The sequence below is a fragment of the Alligator mississippiensis genome, chromosome 1 (assembly GCF_030867095.1).
Source record: "Alligator mississippiensis isolate rAllMis1 chromosome 1, rAllMis1, whole genome shotgun sequence".
NCBI lineage: Eukaryota > Metazoa > Chordata > Crocodylia > Alligatoridae > Alligator > Alligator mississippiensis.
This window is the reverse complement of record NC_081824.1, coordinates 457,643,513-457,662,554: the sequence shown is the minus strand read 5'-3', so window position 1 is coordinate 457,662,554 and position 19,042 is coordinate 457,643,513.

Here is a 19,042-nt window from a genome sequence, read left to right as displayed (position 1 = left end):
CATCTTCAGCAATTCACTGTCCTTCATTCAAGAACAGGTGGATCCATTTATTCTCTCATGGGTTCTGAGGAGGTCAGCTATCATTATTCAAATACATGCTCATTTTCTGTAGTCTTCTTTTTTCTCCCTGGAAATCTTGGATCTATGGAAATTCTGCCCTATAGCTTTCTCCCTCTCTCAGACCCGATCTGAGTCCATTACTAGCACAGTTTATGTAGCCCTAACATCTGATTTCTTTTTACTGAAGTATATTTTTTTCTCTCCGATTAAAGAACTTGCATGCCTTGCAGTTTTCAAAAGCAATTTTACTAGGTAGGATCGATAATATAATCTGTCGTTGCATCAGTACAGCTTTTCATCCATGATCTACATTCCTTCGAATGAACTATAGTCAATTCTACCCACCTTTCTCTGGCCTCTTTGTTGAAATCTAGGTAATCACAAGGTGAGGCAATCTTTCTTTGTAAGCAGAATTATCTTTTAGAGGTAGATTGGTAACTACTGTCTCGCACTGAGGCAATAGGCATTCAAATAATTTCACCAAGTTTGCTCTTCTTCATAAAGGGCAATTGCTTTTATCAAAGCTTTTCTTGGTACATGATGTGGTGGTATTGATAACATGCAGATGCTGAAACAATATGAGCAAAATCTTATTTCATCTTACATGTCCCAGTGGCACCTACTCAAGTCATATAGCTGTCATTTTGGCACTTAAACATGGTTTGTGATCCTAGTCTACTTGCCATGTGGACTTGTAATTATCCACATGCTCATTGAGCGCACACAGTAGGTCGCTTGCTAGCCAGAAATGCATGCGGTTCTGTATGTACATTCCTGGGCAAACAAATGCCAAAATAGCATCCAGGCAAAAACCACAACTAGTGGGTGTTAAATGCCAGAGATGGAGAAGGAGGAAGGCCTTCTCCTGTTTTAGCTCAAAAAATGTAGTGGTTGGGGTATTTTCCCCAGGAAGAAGGAAATCCAAGTTCTAGACCCCCTTCAGCCAAAGCAGGTTTGAACCTACCTTTCTCTGACTTGTAACCATAGTGCTGTAACCACTAGCCCACAAGCTACGCATTATCCAATTATCCTCTCAGTCTTCCTCTTGAGGCTGTCATCTTGAGCAACTGACAGAGACAGAGACATGGGATCAGAAAGAAGAGTACAGCTTAGGTGGCGTATGGTTTAGTGAGATGGTTGCTACCATGGATAGGAGTGGGCTCTGGCTTCTGTCCTGGATCCTTGCTTTCAGTGGGGCAGAAACTTCCTGTGTATTTTATCCAATTGCCATTAAATGTGAAGTGCGGCAGATCAGATGCTGATCTTCAATCGTAGTATGTAATGCTTCTGATTATATATGATAAAGATAATTTTCTTGTCTGCCTAGTGTCTTCCACAAGACCTGGGTAGTCTCAAACTGACATCGGCTCTTTGGAGCTACCATTACCTGTTGTGATTTCAGATAGATTTAGAGGTATTTGCTGCAACATATCCAACATGCTGTCTCAGTTCCCATTCTTCTGGAAGCACAATTCTTGTATATAAATCTTAGTGAGAAAACTGCACCTGTCAAAGGTGATTTTTTTTTTTTAAGGCAGAGTTTATCCAGTCCATTGGAGGTACAGTTTATCAAGGTTTGCAACCCTTTGTGCACATCTCCACAAGGCTTGAAGTAGAGCTAATTACTGTGCAGTAAGTATCCACATCTACACATGCAGATGCTACCGCACAGTAATTGGCTCTAATTGTGAGTAAATATGCTACCTGAAAAATTTACCACAAGATAAACATGAACCACCAACATGATGCCACAGCTGGCAGAGCAAACTAAACTCTGGCTTGCATCTACCAATGCATCTCAAGCAAGACCCAGGAAGTCATCCTCCCACTTTACTTGGCCTTGGTGAGCCTGCAGCTTGACTCCTGCATCCAATTCTGGGATCTGCAATTTAGAAAGGCTTTGGAGAAGCTTGAAAGGGTCCAGAGGAGAGCCACGCACATGATTAGAAGACAAGAGAGCAGGCCCTATGCGGAGAGGCTGAAAGTCATGGGACTCTTTAGCCTCAAGAAGTGAAGGCTCAGGGGTGACCTGGTAGCAGCCTATAAGTATATAAGGGGTGTACATCAGGACCTGGGAGAATGTCTGTTCACCAGGGCACCCCAAGGGAAGACAAAGTCCATTGATCACAAACTCCCGGAAAACCATTTTAGACTGGACATAAGGAAAAACATCTTTACTGCCTGAGTCCCCAGGGCCTTGAATAGACTCCCCCCAGAAGTGATACAAGCACCTACTCTGGATACCTTTAAGAAACACTTGGATGCCTATCTTGCTGGGATCATTTGACCCCAGCTGACTTCCTTCCCCTGGAGCAGGGGGCTGGACTCAATGATCTTGCAAGGTCCCTTCCAGCCCTAATGTCTATGAAATTTACTTGCAAATGCAAGTAGCAAATTTACTTGAGATTCCTTACTGCACAGTAGCACATGTGTAGGCACCAGCCTGGGAGCAAATGTGCTCTGGGTCAGAAGGGCAGCAGGGAGTGGGAGATTGCTCCCTACCCCTGGGAGCTGCCTGCTGCTGGGGAGGGCTCTGCCACCGGAGCCCAGGCAGGGACAATGTCCCCCTGCCCCAGGAGCAGGGAGCTCCCAGCCCCTGCTCCACAGTCATGGGGCACAGGCTGAGAAATCCTTATCTCCCAGAGCCAGCTTCATGGTCATGGGGCTGGCACTGGGAGATTCTTCCCAGTTTACTCTCCAGCAGTTTACTCAAGAGTAAACTGCTCCTGGATTATTGGCACATGTAGATGCACACTCTGTTTCTTTCATGCCTTAGAAATTAAGGAACTGGCTGTCATTCTTCCTTTCCTTCTGACATTTCTGAATAATTGGTCCTTGAATTCTAGAAGCCTAGCCATCTTTAGCAGTTTGGTCTCTCTGGCTATAAAAAGGTGTTGCATTTTTTCCTAGAACTGGTTGTGTCTCATTCTGGAATGGAAAAGTCATGGGACTGACATGTACATGTTGCTCAACTGGGTTCTAAGAGTGGCTGTATTCACTGCCACTGCTTTGCCAGCAGGTGGCCAGAGAGAGCACACATCCCAGCATGCCTTACACTGGCCAAATGTCTGTAGGTTCCCCTAACTCTGCCAGCAAAGAGAAAAGCACCCATTGGGTGTTTACCTGGGCAGGGTGTACAATACCAGAATATTTAGAAGCTCCCTTCTCCCTGAACTGATGGAGCAGAAAGGGCACCTATAGATATGTACAAAGGCTGCTCCAACACTGTAATTACTACATGTGGGAGCAGACTTGATTAATCAAATCTGCTGCAGTGTGGTAATTACTGTGCTCCAGCAGACTCCAGTGTCACATATATCAGGGTCCCCACACTGAAAAGTGGTGGTGGGGGCACTTTTAACTAAAGCTCATTTGATCTGCTTTAGTTAAAGTGCCTTGCCACCATTTTTCAGCACAGGGGTGCTGATACACATGATGCTTTGGGCACTTTAATTAAAGTGGCTCTTGGAACTCCTTTAATTAAAGCGGCATCCCCTCTCCACCCCCCGCCCCGCTCCTGCCCCCCAACTCCAAAAGTATAAACACCCAAAGAGTTTGCCCCTGGTGTGCCTGATGTTGAGGTGGAGGGAGTGACTGAAGCCCTTCTACCCATTGGGACCCTGTATACCCACTGTACCCCTAACTGATGAAACCTTTCACTGGGTGCCTATATGCCCAGAAGGAGCAGTTTAACTTAGCCGCTGCAGAAAAACTATGGACTGTGCACAGCTTCTTCCTGTGCTTTTCTGATCCAAAGCTACAGTCCAAAATCAAGCTACTGAAGTCAGGCAGGAGGGGTGGAGAGCTGGTGCTTGGACAGGCAAGCAGCATGGCATACAGCCACTTTTGCTGCTTTTCATGCTTCTGAATGCTCCTGCCACATGCATACACTGAACACCACAACCATAGTTTTGACAACAGGCAGGACTTTCATTGAACAGCACAACAGAAATATAAAGAAAGGAGGTCAACGAACCAGTTTATGGTAAAAAAAAAAAAAAAATGACACCATGTAAATAAAAACAATGCCCCTACAAACTTTTGTGTGTCAAACCCATCACTCCCCCATAAACGCAATCATGCTGCAGGTCTGGTGTGGCCACAACACAGACATGTGGTACATCCCCAGGTGGAGGGGCATACCTGTTCAGGCCCCAGGGGTGTTTCTGCCTGACAGCTGGGAGTGCTTGGACAGTGAAGCCCAGTGACAGCACATGCTTCCAGTAGCTACTGGACAGTTGCTCTTCTCTGTGGGTTGATACAGAGAGTGGTACACTTGAAGTGCAGATAAACTTGAGGTAGGTGGGGCAGCAACAATAAGGGAGACTTCAGACCATTTCAGTCATATAGGATACATTGATTTATTGACAGATTAAACAAAGCCAAGTTAAATAATCGGATACATTACATATAGGATGAGTAGCTTTTGCTCGGTAACATTGCAGGTCAGGCTAAGTCGTCAGGCAAAGGGGCTTCTGTGCACCTACACCGTGGCGTCTTCGGTGTCACATACCCAAGTTGATTTTCATGCAACCTTCTATTTTATACCTCAGGGTTTCTTTGCTCACTGTTATCCAATCAAATTTTACCACCTCTTCAGTTGTTGATCCTTGTCCACGTTCAATCTCCACATGCCTTGTCTTGGTTCCTCTCCCCTTCCTTCCCACCTGTCTCCACCACCTGTTTTTGTGCATAGTCAGCGAGTTAGCAAGCTTATAAAAATTATAAACAGATTTTTTTTTCAAGTTAAAAGGGTGCCCACTGTGGTCAGCCTAGATTTGTTCTATTTCAAGAAGATGTTTTCTCCTTTGGTGTCCAGTCCAGACGGTCACATGATGCCTATTGTGACCTGACCTTGTGCTTCTCCAGACACCATGTTAATCTATAATCAATCTTGGCTATGGTGTTAGAAATATCTATGTCTGTTCCTAACTGCATTAGGGAAGAAACACAAACATTTTCTGCTTGTGCTAATGCTTAGTACTAGCTATGGTCAACAGCTTGTAAATGGTTATTCTTATATTGATTCACAGTCTTAAAGGTTACTGATTTTGCAACTACAGCAGTAAAGAAAAAACAGGCTTTAAAAGAAAACAACTTTAGGCCTTGATGTAAAAAACCACTAGGCCTTGATATATCTTTCATCAAAATGAAGGACATAGGCTACAAGAGCACCAAGTATGCTTCTTGTCAGGAGGATCAAGGCACACGCAAGGAGATCTGTGGACTCCTGCTCTTTCTTTGGGGACCCCCTGAGCATTTTGTCTGTTGGTTTAAGAATGGCATGTAGTGCTCCTGGGCCTCTGCGTGCCTCCTGGGAAACCACACTGTGGTGCACTGTGACTCTTTGATACCACGTATGACCACTACCTGTGTTTCATAACCCAGAAGCAGCTGGACTCTACCAGAGAAGCCAACAAGTCAATCTTTGCTCAGTCACAGATCCTCTTCTCTCTGGAAGCTTTCTGGGCACTAGTCTCTGACCATGTTCTTGGGCCATTATCTGGTCCCAAGGTGCCCTCACCACAGCCATAAGGCCTGAAAGTAGAGGAGGGTGTACACTGGATGCAGCCAGACTGATTCTGCTTTAGGATTCAGCCCACCTGGAACAGTACAATGTGAGTCAAGTTACTGATACTACAGAGGATAATAAGTTTACCATTCTACTATAATAAAAGCCTTACCATTTCCGACTGTCTATCTGTAATGCTCTGGGCCAACTATTCATATGTGGCCTGGAGCCTTAGGATGGACAGGCAAAAGCAGAGGTGGGGGCCAAGGCAGGCAGAGCCAGGCTGTGCTCCCTGCTGTGGGAACTGGCTGTGTGGGGGGTATGGCTTGCTGCTGTGGGGGTGTGGCTTGTTACGGGGTGGTGTGGCCCATAGCTGTGTGGGGGAGGGCGTGGCATGCCATTGCAGGGTGCCATGAGGAGAGTGGGAAGGAGGGCATAGGCAGCGCCTGCCAAATGCAGCACATGGCCATGGGGCAGGCACGCCCTCCTTCCTACTCCCTGTGCAGCACCCTGCGGCCATGTCCATCCCCCACGCAGGGAGCACCTGCCTAGGCACACGGCCACAGGGTGCCATGCAGAAGCTGGCACAGGGAGCACACCCTGCATGGGCAGGGGGTGTGCAGGTGGGTGGGTGGGTGTGTGGCATGTGGGTGGGTGCATGTGTGTGTGTGGTGTGTGGCATGTGGCTGGGTGGGTGCATGTGCATGTGGCGTGTGGCTGGGTGGGCGTGCCATGTGCCTGGTTATGTGGGTGTGGCATGTGGCTGGGTGAGTTGGGTGTGTGTGTGTGTGGCATGTGGCTTGGTGGGTGGTTGTGTTTGTGGATGGGTGGGTGTGTCTGAGGTGGGGGGGGTGCACAAGGCTGGACACAGAGTGGGGTGGGGTTGCGCGTGGCCGGATGCAGAGTGGAGGCAGCATGGGGCGGTGGCGCTCCGTCCCCACCGCCCACCCATCATTCTTGACGGGCACTTTGCTAGCGTAGACATAACTTTGTACCAGGAATATTTGTGACATTTTAACAGATAAATGTTTCATTTCTCATACGGATAATACGTTTCCAAATCTAAAGTCTCTCTGATGAATTCCTTTTTTTTGTTCACAATGAGATGAAGTGCTCTTTTGCTATGCTTCTTTATACACCCAAATTACTTCACAATTTCAGTAGCAACTTTGTGAAGAAGGACTGGTGGCATTCTCCTTGGTTCCATTTTAAATAGCTCTTCTAACATGGTCTAATTATGTTGTCACTGTTTTTCTTAAAATATATAGTATCATTACAGAGAAAGTACAAATGTGAAAGGGGATAGCTATCTTTTTTGAAGGAAGGACTTTCATTCATTTGTGAAAGCAGCATTAATCAAGGCTTTTACTCTGATATGATAATGATCTTCATAGTCAGATAAAAAGGTTGAGTACCTTCATGTGCAGATGACATCATTCTCTTTCTTTAGGGCATAGTATAGGAATACAACTAGTTTTGGATTTCTATGTTTTTGTTTTGAATTTGGCCCGGATAATACGGTGATGCATTATTTGGGCCTGTCTCATTCCAGAAGGAGGAATCATTAATCTTCAAGTGGTGGTTAACTAGTGAGAAGTTGAATATGATTTTTTTTTTTAAATGTATGGTCACCATTTGCAGAATTCTTCTTACCCCTGAAAAATCCTTGATGTCACTGTTTTTTTTATTTTATTTTATTTTCTGCACAAGCTCAGAGACTAATCCATTACTAGCAATGGGCATGTATAATAGAAAATTAGGTGGGAGGGAACTCAGGAGGTCATCTAGTCCAGGGGTTCACAACCTTTTTCTTTTCGAGGCCTCCTAGCTAGCTATAAAAACTCCATGACCCGCCTGTGCCTCAACAACTGCCTGGCTCCCAAGCCTCACCCACATGGCCCTGGGTGTAGCAGACAGGGTTTGGTGCCCAGGAGTCCCAGGGCCCCACTCTGCTGAGCAGCTGCAGTGCAGAGCCTCACCCACCCGCAGCGCCACCCACAAGGTGGAGGCTGTGGGGCTGGGTAGGGTGGGTACGCCCCCACCCTGTCTTGGGACCCACCTCAGCCCCAGGGGGCTGATGCGGCTCTTCCCTGGCCAGGCTGTGCTGGGTGGACCCCTGAAAATCTGCTCTTGGCCCTGCACATATTCTTCTCCAAGCTCCTGCTGCCTTATACTCTTGGTGATTTTTTCCCCCTCCACAATAGCAAAAGCTCTCTGGCCATAATCCTTTGTAGACCAATATTTCTTTCCAATTTACCATAGCAATAGAGTGTTAAAAAGCTGGTAACCTTCAACAAAGGTGTATCCTTCCAATAAACTATGAAATTAATAGGTAGTGTCTGTCCCCACCCACCCCCGCCCACACACACACTTATGTCTACCACTTTTTATGAAAGCTCTGAGTTGTCAGAGGTTGATATTTTTTTTTGATATTGGAAATATCTGGGGTTATTAGGGGTGAGTTGGCAAATATAATCTATCTATGACTCAAGAATTTTCAATAATTTTTCAAGGTCTATTCTTTAGAAAGGGTAATTATATTGTGTAAATCTTTCTAAGCAAATATAACATCATTGTAGATAAAGCAGTGCTATGAGAGGCAATATTTTTCATTTTGAAGGCAGAGGTCCCTCCAAGTATTCTTTGGAAGAAAAAACAATAAAGGCTTGTACTCTGATTTGACAGTTAACTCCATGTCTATGAGATAAGGGTGAATGCTTTTTCATACTAAATGAGTTTTTGTTGAAGTATATTCATGTATCTCTTATCATTCTGTTAGTACTCAGGAAGTGAAAGCAACTGAGTGCCATACTCGCTTTTGAAGTTGTTTAGGAAGTGACATCAACAGGCATTACAATTAGGCTAGGTACAGACATTTAAAAAGCTGGAGGAGGAATCTAAGTTACAGGATGTTGTTTTCTCTGAATTACCTTGTTTAAATCAGGAGTGAACAGCACACATGTCCGCCCTTGCAGGAGTGTGCTCCTGCAGGTGGAGGGTGCTCCAGCTCCTGGAAGGGCTCCCAGAGTGCCCTGTGGGTTTCCAGGGCTGTCAGAAACTCATGAGTGCTGTTGAGCACCTGGGACACCCCTGATTGGCTGCCAGGCATGGGCAATGCCCCCTCAGCCCCCTGCCACCCTACTGCAGACCCTCTACCATGGCCCACCCAGAGACTTCCAGAAGAGTCCCAGAGCAAGTGCCCTCCCTTGTTAATTGCACATGCCCCCATATCCAGCCTGCTCACACCCTGCCTTGATGCCTTACCACCTGCACCCAAGCCTGCATACCCAGGAGCTGCAGTGCATCCTGCTTATTGTCCTGTGTGACTCACTGGAGGCTGCAGGACATCACATCCAGCCACCTGGACATGATCTGGCAGCTGGTTGCAATGGGATGCAGCCTCCTGGCTCCAAGCTAGCAGCCAACTGTTTCACACAGGGCCAGCTACTGTACGCTGCACCTGCCAAACATCCTGGTCTGGGCCATGGACTTTGAAGTGGCTGTTGAGGATGAAGCCACCCAGGATGCCCTGGATGCCACAGTACTCTAGTACCACCTCCAGACTGTCATGTGCTGGTTCGGGGCCTGTGCTACCAGCAGCAAGTGGTGGGAGAGGATTGTCCTGGACACTAGAGATGAATGGTGGGTCCAGACCTTCCACATGTGCTGGGCTGCCTTCATGGCCATCTTTGCCCAGCTGGCCCCTCCCATCACACACTAGGACATCAGCTTGTGGCCACCCCTCAAACCAGAGAAGTGGGTGGCCATTGTCATCTTGAAATTGGGCACCCAGGAAATCTCTGGTATGTTGCCAACTAGTTTGGCATAGGGAAGTCTATAGCTGGAAAGGCTGTCCAGGAGGTGTGTCTGGTGATTCAGAATGTCCTAGTCAACCACTTCATCTGCCTCATCAACCAACAGTTGATGGTCAGCTTCTGCAGCACTATGGAAAAGGACTTGAGAGTCTTGGTTGACCACAGACTTGATATGACTCTACAGTGTGGTGCAGCCACACAAAAGGCAAATGATATTTTGGGAAGCATCAGTAGAAACATTAGGTGGAAAACATGAGAAATGATAGTGCCTCTCTACTCAGCACTGGTTAAGCCTCATCTGGAGTACTGTGTGCAGTTCTGGGCTCCATATTTTAAAAAGGACATGGAGATGTTAGAGAGAGTCTAGAGATGTGCAACAAAGATGATAAAGGGCTTGGAATGCAAGTAGTATGAGGAGAGGGTGAAGAAGCTAGGCGTGTTCAGCTTGCAGAAAAGGTGCTTAAGAGCAGACATAATAGCAGTCCTCAAATACTTGGAGGGCTGCCATAAAGAAGAGGGAAAGCACCCTTTCTCTCTTCCTGCAGAGAGGAGGACATGGACCAATGGCTTGAAGCTGCAGTAAAATAAGTTTAGATTGGAAATCCAGAAAAAAACTTCTTCACTGTCAAACTAGACTGTCTAGGGAAGTTGTAGACTCCCCATCACTATAGGTGTTCAAGAAAAGGTTGGACAGCCCCTGGTTGGGGATGATCTAGGCATAGGATCTAGGCATAGGCGTATGTCCCAGGCAAACTGGGGCAGTGCTGGTTTCTGTAGTTCCATCAAAAGTCCTGGAAAGGAGTCTGGCAGGGATGCAGATGGCACTAACATCTCTCATGTGTTCCACCTAATGTTTCTATTGATGCTTCCCAAAATTGCATCACGGTGCACCAGGCAGGTAGGTGGGCAGGCACAGCTGCTGCTGGGCACGAGAAAGGTGGGTGTACTAGAGCAGGTGTATCCTCCACAACATCTGTGAGACCAGGGTGGAGGTCTTCCATGAAGCCTGGGCAGAGGAGGCATGGCACATAGACCAGGCATGGCACTCAGATCATATAGAGAAGGGAGGTTGGTGACAGCAATCACCCTTTTAATGTTGGGAGCACTGGGCCTACACAGTGGCGAGGAGTCCAGGTCCACAAAGCCCAGTGGGGACCAGGAGCAGTCCCAGGGTGAGTAGGACTGGAAGGCTTCAAGTCCCTGAGTGCCTGCACCCTGGAACCAGGCAATAGATTTTCTACCCTAGGCTCCTCTAGCCCCATATCCCAGGTAGTGCTGCCCATAACCCTGGATACCCAGGCACTGTTCCCCACCCCCCCATCCCCACTTCCCTGAGGGGCACATGAAGAGATGCAGGGGAATGAGGTATGAGGAAGAGATGTGCCTCAATTTACAGTGTTGCAGTTGCTGATTTTTTCTTGTTTTTAATAAAGAAAGCCCACTGGATGTTCCCTGTGTCAGAACTTGGTCCCTCTTCCCATCTATGCAAACCAGTAAACCTTTGGAGGGGGGTAAGGGTGGAGGAGGTTTGTGAAAGGGGTAAAATAACCTGGAGGGGTGGTTAGGATATGGAAGGAGTTAGGGTCAGCGGGAATGCTCTAGGGGCAGAACTCAATGCAGAAACTTGGAGGGGAATCATGGGGAAGGGGGCTTAAGATCTGGCACACTGATTTACAGACTTGTAAGTAAAGACCAGGGATTTCTTCAAGTAGGAGCTGGAAAAGTGGGTAATGCCATACGTGCTTTTGACCTGAGAGGGCTGAGGAGCAGGGGGTAGGACAGCATGGGGCCGGAAGCATTGTCACAGCAGTGGCCATAGACTTCTGGTGCTCCCTCACAGGACCCACATCCTTTCACTTCTGTGTCCCAGTCTCCCTCTGAGGGGACCCTATCCCTATGACCCTTGAGGTGGGCTCCCACTCCTGGAGCCCACTTCACATGGCAAGACCAAGCCCAGGGGCTGCTCATCCCCATTGTGGCTGGGGTGCTCCAGCCACAGCAGGTCCCGGGCCAGGAGGGAGGCTGCAGGGAGTGGAAAAGCTTCCTCCCCCTACCTGGTGAGTGGACAAGCTGGGGAAGATAGGCTCTGAAGCCAATTGCTGTCCCAATGACAACCTGGCATGTTGAGCTGGTGGACTTCACTCTGCCCCTGGTTCTAAGCTCTACTGTGCCCTGCTGGGCTGTCCTGAAACTGCTTGGGGGGAGGGGGGGTGGGCTGCATACATGGGGTGACCACCAGGGCTGGGGAACATAGATCAGCTCAGGATATCATTGATGGTCCTGGCCTCAAGTCCTTGGGCACCCTGGTCCTGCTCCCTTTGCCTACAGCCACCCACCAGATTGGGCCTTCCATGGGCCTTTCTGTTTCCCCAGACAATGCATCACTGGGTCCCTCACCCCACTTTTCCTTTCTGGGGTCTGCCTCCCACTCTTCTTGCTCCCAGTCAGGGCATGCTGGGGACTGTTTCCCCCTCCCCTGGCATCCAGGGGTCCCTTACATGGGATCCCCATTCCTGTTGCTTCTGGGAAGACTCCCTGGAGGGAGACACAGCATACCATCAGGGACTGGGTGGTAGCCTGTCCTGTCACCCACATTAGCCAATATGTTGTGAGCAGGGCTAAAGAAGTGATACTTCCTCTCTATTTGGTGCAGGTGAGACCCCAGCAGAGTACTGTGTTCGGTTCTGGCACCACACTTCAGAAAAGACATGGAGAATCTTGAAAGGGTCCAGAGAAGGGCCACAAGAATAATTAAGGGCCTGGAGGACAAACCTTATGAGGAAAGACTAAGGGATCTGGGACTGTTCATCCTGGGAAGAGAAGATTGAGGGGGGACTTGGTGGCCATCTTTAAGTATGTAAGGGGTGAATATTGGGAGCTGGGAGAAAAACTGATCACTAGGGCACCCCAGGGGAGGACAAGGAGCAATGGCCATAAACTGTTAGAGGATGGTTTCAGATTGGATGTAAGGAAGAACTTCTTTTCAGTAAGAGTGACCAGAATCTGGAATAGACTTCCCAAGGAGGTGGTGCAGTCCCCAACCTTGGAAGTTTTCAAAAGGAGACTGGACAGACACCTTGCCAGGATCATTTCATTTCAGTAGTATTCCTGTCCAGAGCAGGCAGGTTCGACTCAATCTTATGAGGTCCCTTCAAGCCCTTAATTTCTATGCTGTCTATGATTTTTGGATATAATATTTTTCAGATGAATATTCTTTTATTCTTTGTCTTCAGTGGGGTTTTTTTATAGTATCTTTAATATCCAGAAAGATTTGACCCGGGATGCCTGTTGTTGTTACCAGTACTTACTTATTTCTAGAATTAGAACATGCGTCTTGACATTCAATATTCTTATTGTTTAATTCTTTTTCTAATGGAATAAAGAGCTTTTCTGCCACACTTCCTTCTCTGAAATCTTTTCTCAAATTCAATAGCAACTTTATTAGGAAAGATAGGTAGTGTTCTTATCTGCTGAATTGTGGTCCAATTCAAAAGACAAGTTCCAATGAACTATGGAACCAGTAGACATCTTTTTTCTTCCTTAGCCTCTTGAGAGATATGAATGCTTGTAGGATTACGCTGCCTTTGTGGAACTGTAATGAACTAGTGTGATTGAAGGAGCATGTGCAAATATCCTCTGTCACAGGTTCAATATACATTTGCAATCATTTCTCATAACACCATTCTTCTTCATAGATTCATAGATTCATAGAAGTAGGGCCGGAAGAGACCTTGTAGATCATCAAGTCCAACCCATTCCCTGGGCAGGAGAAAAAAACCGGGCTCAAATGACCCCAGCCAGGTAGACGTCAAGCCTCCTCTTAAAGACCCCCAGGGTAGGAGCCAGCACCACTTCCCTTGGAAGTTGTTTCCAGATCCTAGCCGCCCTGACTGTGAAGTAGTGTCTCCTGATGTCTAGTCTAAACCTACTCTGTAACAATTTGTGGCTGTTATTCCTTCTTACCCCAGGGGGCGCTAGGGGGAACAGGGTCTCTCCCAAACCCTGCTGGTCCCCCCTAGTGAGTTTATAGACGGCCACCAAGTCCCTCTCTTCTGTTGTGAAGGCTGAACAGGTTAAGGTAGGGTCTGCCTTGCTGGTAGGGCTCTTCATAGGGTCTGCCCTGCTGTCCCTGGATCACATGGGTGGCCCTTCTCTGGACCCTCTCAATGCTTTCCACATCCCTCCTGAAGTGCGGCACCCAGAACTGAACACAGTACTCCAGCTGCGGCCTGACCAGTGTTGCATAGGGGGGGAGGATCACCTCCTTGGCCCTGCTAGAGATGCATCTGTGGATGCATGACAAGGTACAGATAGCCCTGCCGACCGTGACCTCGCATTGTCAGCCCATGTTCATCTTGGAGTCAATAAAGACTCCAAGATCTCTTTCTGCCACCATGCTCTTGAGAAGGGAGTTTCCCAGCTTATAAGTGTGATGCTGGTTCTTACTGCCCAAGTGCAGCACCCTGCACTTGTCAGTATTGAATCCCATCCTATTTTCGTTAGCCCATGCCTGTAACCTGTCCAGGTCCTGCTGTAATCTGTCCTTCCCTACTAGCATGCCCACCTCACCCCAAATTTTGGTATCATCAGCAAATTTAAACAGGCTGCTTTTTACCCTGTTGTCCAAATCACTAATAAAGAAATTGAACAGTGCGGGCCCAAGGCCTGAGCCCTGGGGGACTCCACTGCCCATCTGGAATCTTGGTTGGAGAATCCCAGTCCCTGCACAAGAAAATGGAGGCGAAGAATTTGTTAAAGAGGTCTTCTTTCTCCTCTGCTGCAACCACCAGATTGCCAAGCATATCCTGCAGGGGCCCCACATTACCCGGTGCCTTCTTCATTCTCCCTATATATTTAAAAAAGGACTTTTTATTATCTTTGATCCTTGGCGCTAGCCCTAGCTCCATATCTGCCTTTCTAACAGCCCCCTACAGACCCAAGTGGTGGAGGTGTACTCCTCTTTGGTGATAGCCCCTCCCTTCCACTGGGTGTACACCTCCTTTTTGGCAATCAGGCATTTGCAAATGCCCTTGGTGAGCCGGGGGGCTTTTGGGCATTCTTGCCCCACTTGCTTCTTGTTGGGATTGTCTCCCCTTGGGCTCTGAGTATCATCTCCTCAAGGAATGACCACTCATCTTGGGCACTGAGTTCCCCTGCTCTCGAGGACCCCAGTGCCTCTCCCACTAATCTCAACTCACTGAAGTTGGCCCTCTTAAAGTCTAGGGCTATTGCCTTGCTGCAGGCCCTTGGCACCCTGTGCTGGATGATGACTTCCAGCAAGTGATGATCACTATCACCCAGGTGGTTGAGGACCTGGAGCCCTCTTACCAGGTCATCACCTATGGCCAGGACCAGGTCCAGCAGGGCATTCCCCCCTGGTAGGACTGTGCACCTCCTGGGTTAAGTGGAAGTCCTGTATCTTGGCCAGGAACCTCTGTAAGTGGTCCGACCTGGCTGACTGCTCCTCCCAGCAGATGTCCGGGTAATTTAGATCACCCATGACAACTACATCCTTTGCCTTAAGTGCCTCTTCAAGCTGGCCCAAGAATTCGCGGTCCAGCTCTTCCCCTTGGTTGGGAGGTCTGTAGTAGACCCCCACTGTTAAGTCCCTTTCCCCATGACCTCCCTGTATCCTGACACAGAGCACTTCAGCCTGCCCCTCCTCTGACCCCATCCTGCTGGTAGAGGATGTGTATTGCTCTTTGACATAGAGCACCACACTTCTGCCTTTTCTTCCTGTTCTATCTCACCTATAAAGCCTATAGCCCCAATGTTAACCGCCCAATCGTGGGATGAATCCCACCAGGTTTCTGTGACCCCTACTATGTCTGGGTTTGAACAGGCTATTTAGAAGGTGAGGTCCTCCTGCTTATTCCCCATACTATGAGCATTTGTATAGAGGCATTTAAGGCCTTGAATTGCTGCATGTGCCACCTCCTGATTTTCAAGACTATCTGGACTCCTGTTACATACCTGGGTACTCCTTGCATATGTCACCTGTCTTGGTCGGGAGGTGTCCTTAAGTCTTCCTGTGGCCCCATCCCCTGGTGAAGCTAGTTTAAAGCTCACTGCACGAGATCAGTCAACCTGAAAGAGAAGACACGCTTGCCTTTAGGAGAGGGGTGTAGCCCATTCCGCCCAAGCAAGTCCCCTGAACGAAAGCATGGGTTATCCAGGAACCCAAGGCCTGCCTGGTGGCACCAACTCCATAACCACCTATTTACCTCGCCAATGCAGGCCTCGTGTCACCATCCATGCCTACTCACCGGAACAATAGAGGAGAATACCACCTGTGCCCCTGTCTCCTTAAGCTTGGCCCCCAGAGCCTTGAAGTCCTTCATGATGTGGTCTGGGTTGGCCCTGGCTACGTCATTTGTTCCCACATGGATGAGAACCATGGGGTACTGGTCTGCGGGTGGGATGTAGGCTGGGATCCTCTCCATGATGTCCCAAACTTGAGCCCCAGGCATGAAGCAGACCTCTTGTGCCATGGGGTCGGGACGGCAGATGGGACCCTCCAGTCCTCGTAGGATGGAGTCCCCGATGACGAGGACCCAGCGTTTCTTCCTGCTGGTTTTCATTCTCTGCACCATCTGTGTCATGTGGGGAGTGGCATCATCCCTGCTGGAGGCATCCCCTTCATTGTTCTCTGTCATGGCTGCCAAGGCCTCATACCTGTTCCCCAGTTTCATAGATTCATAGATTCATAGATGTTAGGGTCAGAAGGGACCTCAATAGATCATCGAGTCTGACCCCCTGCATAGGCAGGAAAGAGTGCTGGGTCTAGATGACCCCAGCTGGATGCATATCCAACCTCCTCTTGAAGACCCCCAGGGTAGGGGAGAGCACCACCTCCCTTGGGAGCCCGTTCCAGACCTTGGCCACTCGAACTGTGAAGAAGTTCTTCCTAATGTCCAATCTAAATCTGCTCTCTGCTAGCTTGTGGCCATTATTTCTTGTAACTGTTGTAACTGGGGAGCCTCCACCACTGTAGCCCGAGCAGCTGTGGATCTGATGGACACCTTCTGCCACTCCTGTGTTGGACGCGTCTCCTGGGGGGGCTGTACAGTGGACAACTGGGTCTGCAGTAAACAGAAATAGGAGTTGATTTCATCCTCTGCAACCCTGATCCCCCTCAGCCTGCTCACCTCAGCCTGGAGCTCCCTCAGCTGCCCCTCCAGAGCCCTAATTCGGGCACAGGAAGGACAGGCAAGGGAACCACCAGGCCCTACCCCTCCCACCATCCACCAGGACCCCACCGAGCCTCACCCACAGACAGGAGGGCAAGGGGCCGTCGACCCTACCATGAGCTCTGTCTGGGTGGAGGCCTCAGAACAGCCCAGTGCCCTTCTCATAGATTTCATAGACATTAGGGCTGGAAGGGACCTCGGAAGATCATCGAGTCCAGCCCCCCGCCCAAAGGGCAGAACGTCAGCTGGGGTCATAGGATACCAGCAAGATAAGCATCCAGTTTCATCTTGAAGGTGTTCAATGAAGGCGCTTGAACAACCTCCGGCGGCAGGCTGTTCCAGACCTTGGGGACTCGGACAGTAAAGAAATTCTTCCTTATGTCCAGCCTGAAACCATCTTGTAGTAGTTTGTGACCATTCGTCCTCGTCATCCCTTGGGGCGCTCTGGTGAACAAACGTTCCCCCAGATACTGGTGATCACCCCTGATAAACTTGTAGGTGGCCATCAGATCACCCCTGAGCCTGCGCTTTTCCAGGCTAAAGAGCCCCAGGGCTCTCAGCCTGTCATTGTAGGGTCTGCTTCCCTGACCCCTGATCATGCGCGTGGCTCTTCTCTGGACTCTCTCAAGCTTCTCCACATCCTTTTTGAATTGTGGAGCCCAAAACTGGACGCAGTACTCCAGCTGCGGCCTCACTAAGGCCGAGTACAGGGGGAGAATGACGTCCCGGGATTTGCTTGAGAAGCAGCTATGGATGCAAGCCAGCGTTTTGGTCGCTTTACTAGCCGCAGCATCGCATTGCAGGCTCATGTTCATCTTGTGGTCAATGATGACCCCCAAGTCTCTTTCTTCCATAGTGCTAACCAACATAGCACTGCCGAGCCTATAAGGATGCTGCGGGTTTTTCTTCCCAAGGTGGAGAACCTTGCATTTATCGGCGTTGAACACCATCAGATTTTCATCCGCCCACTTGCTGAGCCTGTCCAGGTCAGCCTGGATCACCCGCCTGTCTTCTGGCGTGGATGCTTTGCCCCAAAGTTTGGTGTCATCGGCGAACTTGGCCAGTCCACTTCTGACTCCAGTGTCCACATCGTTAATGAAGATGTTGAACAGTATGGGTCCAAGGACAGAGCCCTGGGGGACCCCACTGGTCACAGGACACCACGATGAGTGACTTCCATCAATTACTACCCTCTGGGTCCGACCCCGGAGCCAATTTTCCAGCCAGTGGATCGTGGGGGACCCAAGGCGACAATTGGCCAGTTTCTCCAAGAGACGATCATGGGACACCAGATCGAAGGCTTTTTTGAAGTCAAGATATATGACATCAATCTCATCTCCCTTGTCCAGGTGATAGGTCACCTGGTCGTAGAAGGAAATGAGATTGGTCAAGCAAGACCTACCCGCAACAAACCCGTGCTGGCTATCCCTTAAGATGTTGGCGTCGGCCAGTCCATTAAGGATGGCCTCCTTAATAAACTTTTCTAAGATCTTCCCCAGGATAGAAGTCAGGCTGATGGGCCTATAGTTAGCCGGATCCACTTTCCTCCCTTTCTTGAAGATAGGCACCACGTTGGCCTTCTTCCAGTCTTCGGGCACTACACCAGAGCGCCAAGAGTTTTCAAAGATCCGCGCTAGAGGCTGGGCTATGATGCTCGCCAGCTCCTTGAGTACCCTGGGGTGAAGATTGTCAGGGCCGGCTGACTTGAAGGTATCCAGCTTCTCAAGATGTTCCTTCACAAAGTCAGCATTAATGGAGGGCAGGGGATCACCCTCACCCAGACTTCCCGGCCCTGTAGCAGGCACAGGCGTCCCATGGGGCTGATGAAAGACCGACGCAAAGTACCTATTTAATAGGTTGGCTTTTTCCTGGGCATCAGTTGTCAGTTGCCCCATCTGGTTCAGCAGGTGTCCAACGTTGCCCCTGCTTTTCCTCCGGCTCCCCACATATCTGCAAAAGGACTTTTTATTGTCCTTGATGCTCAAAGCTAGCTGGAGTTCAGTTGCAGCCTTGGCTTTCCTGGTCTGCTCCCTACAGGACCGGACCAGTGCAGAATAATCCTCCTTGGAGGTGACTCCCATCCTCCATCCTTTGTAGGCCTTTCTTTTTAGCCTCAGGAGGTCTGCTAGGTCCCTGGAGAGCCAGGGGGGCTGCTGTGCCCTCTTGCTGCCTTTCCTCCGAGATGGAATAGACTTAGTTTGTGCATTGAGGATCGCTCCCTTGAGGAGCAACCATTCTTCTTGAACTCCCCTCTCCCTGCGGTCACAGTCCCTTAGGGCCTCACTGACAAGCCTCCTGAGCTTGTCAAAGTCGGCTTTCCTGAAGTCAAGGACTTGCGTGTTGCTGACCGATTTGCCAGCTTTTCGGCAGATGGTGAAGGTGATCAGCTCGTGGTCGCTGTCACCCAGCTTCCCATCGATCACTAGGTCGCCGACTAGGTCCTCCCCAGTAGCCAGCACCAGGTC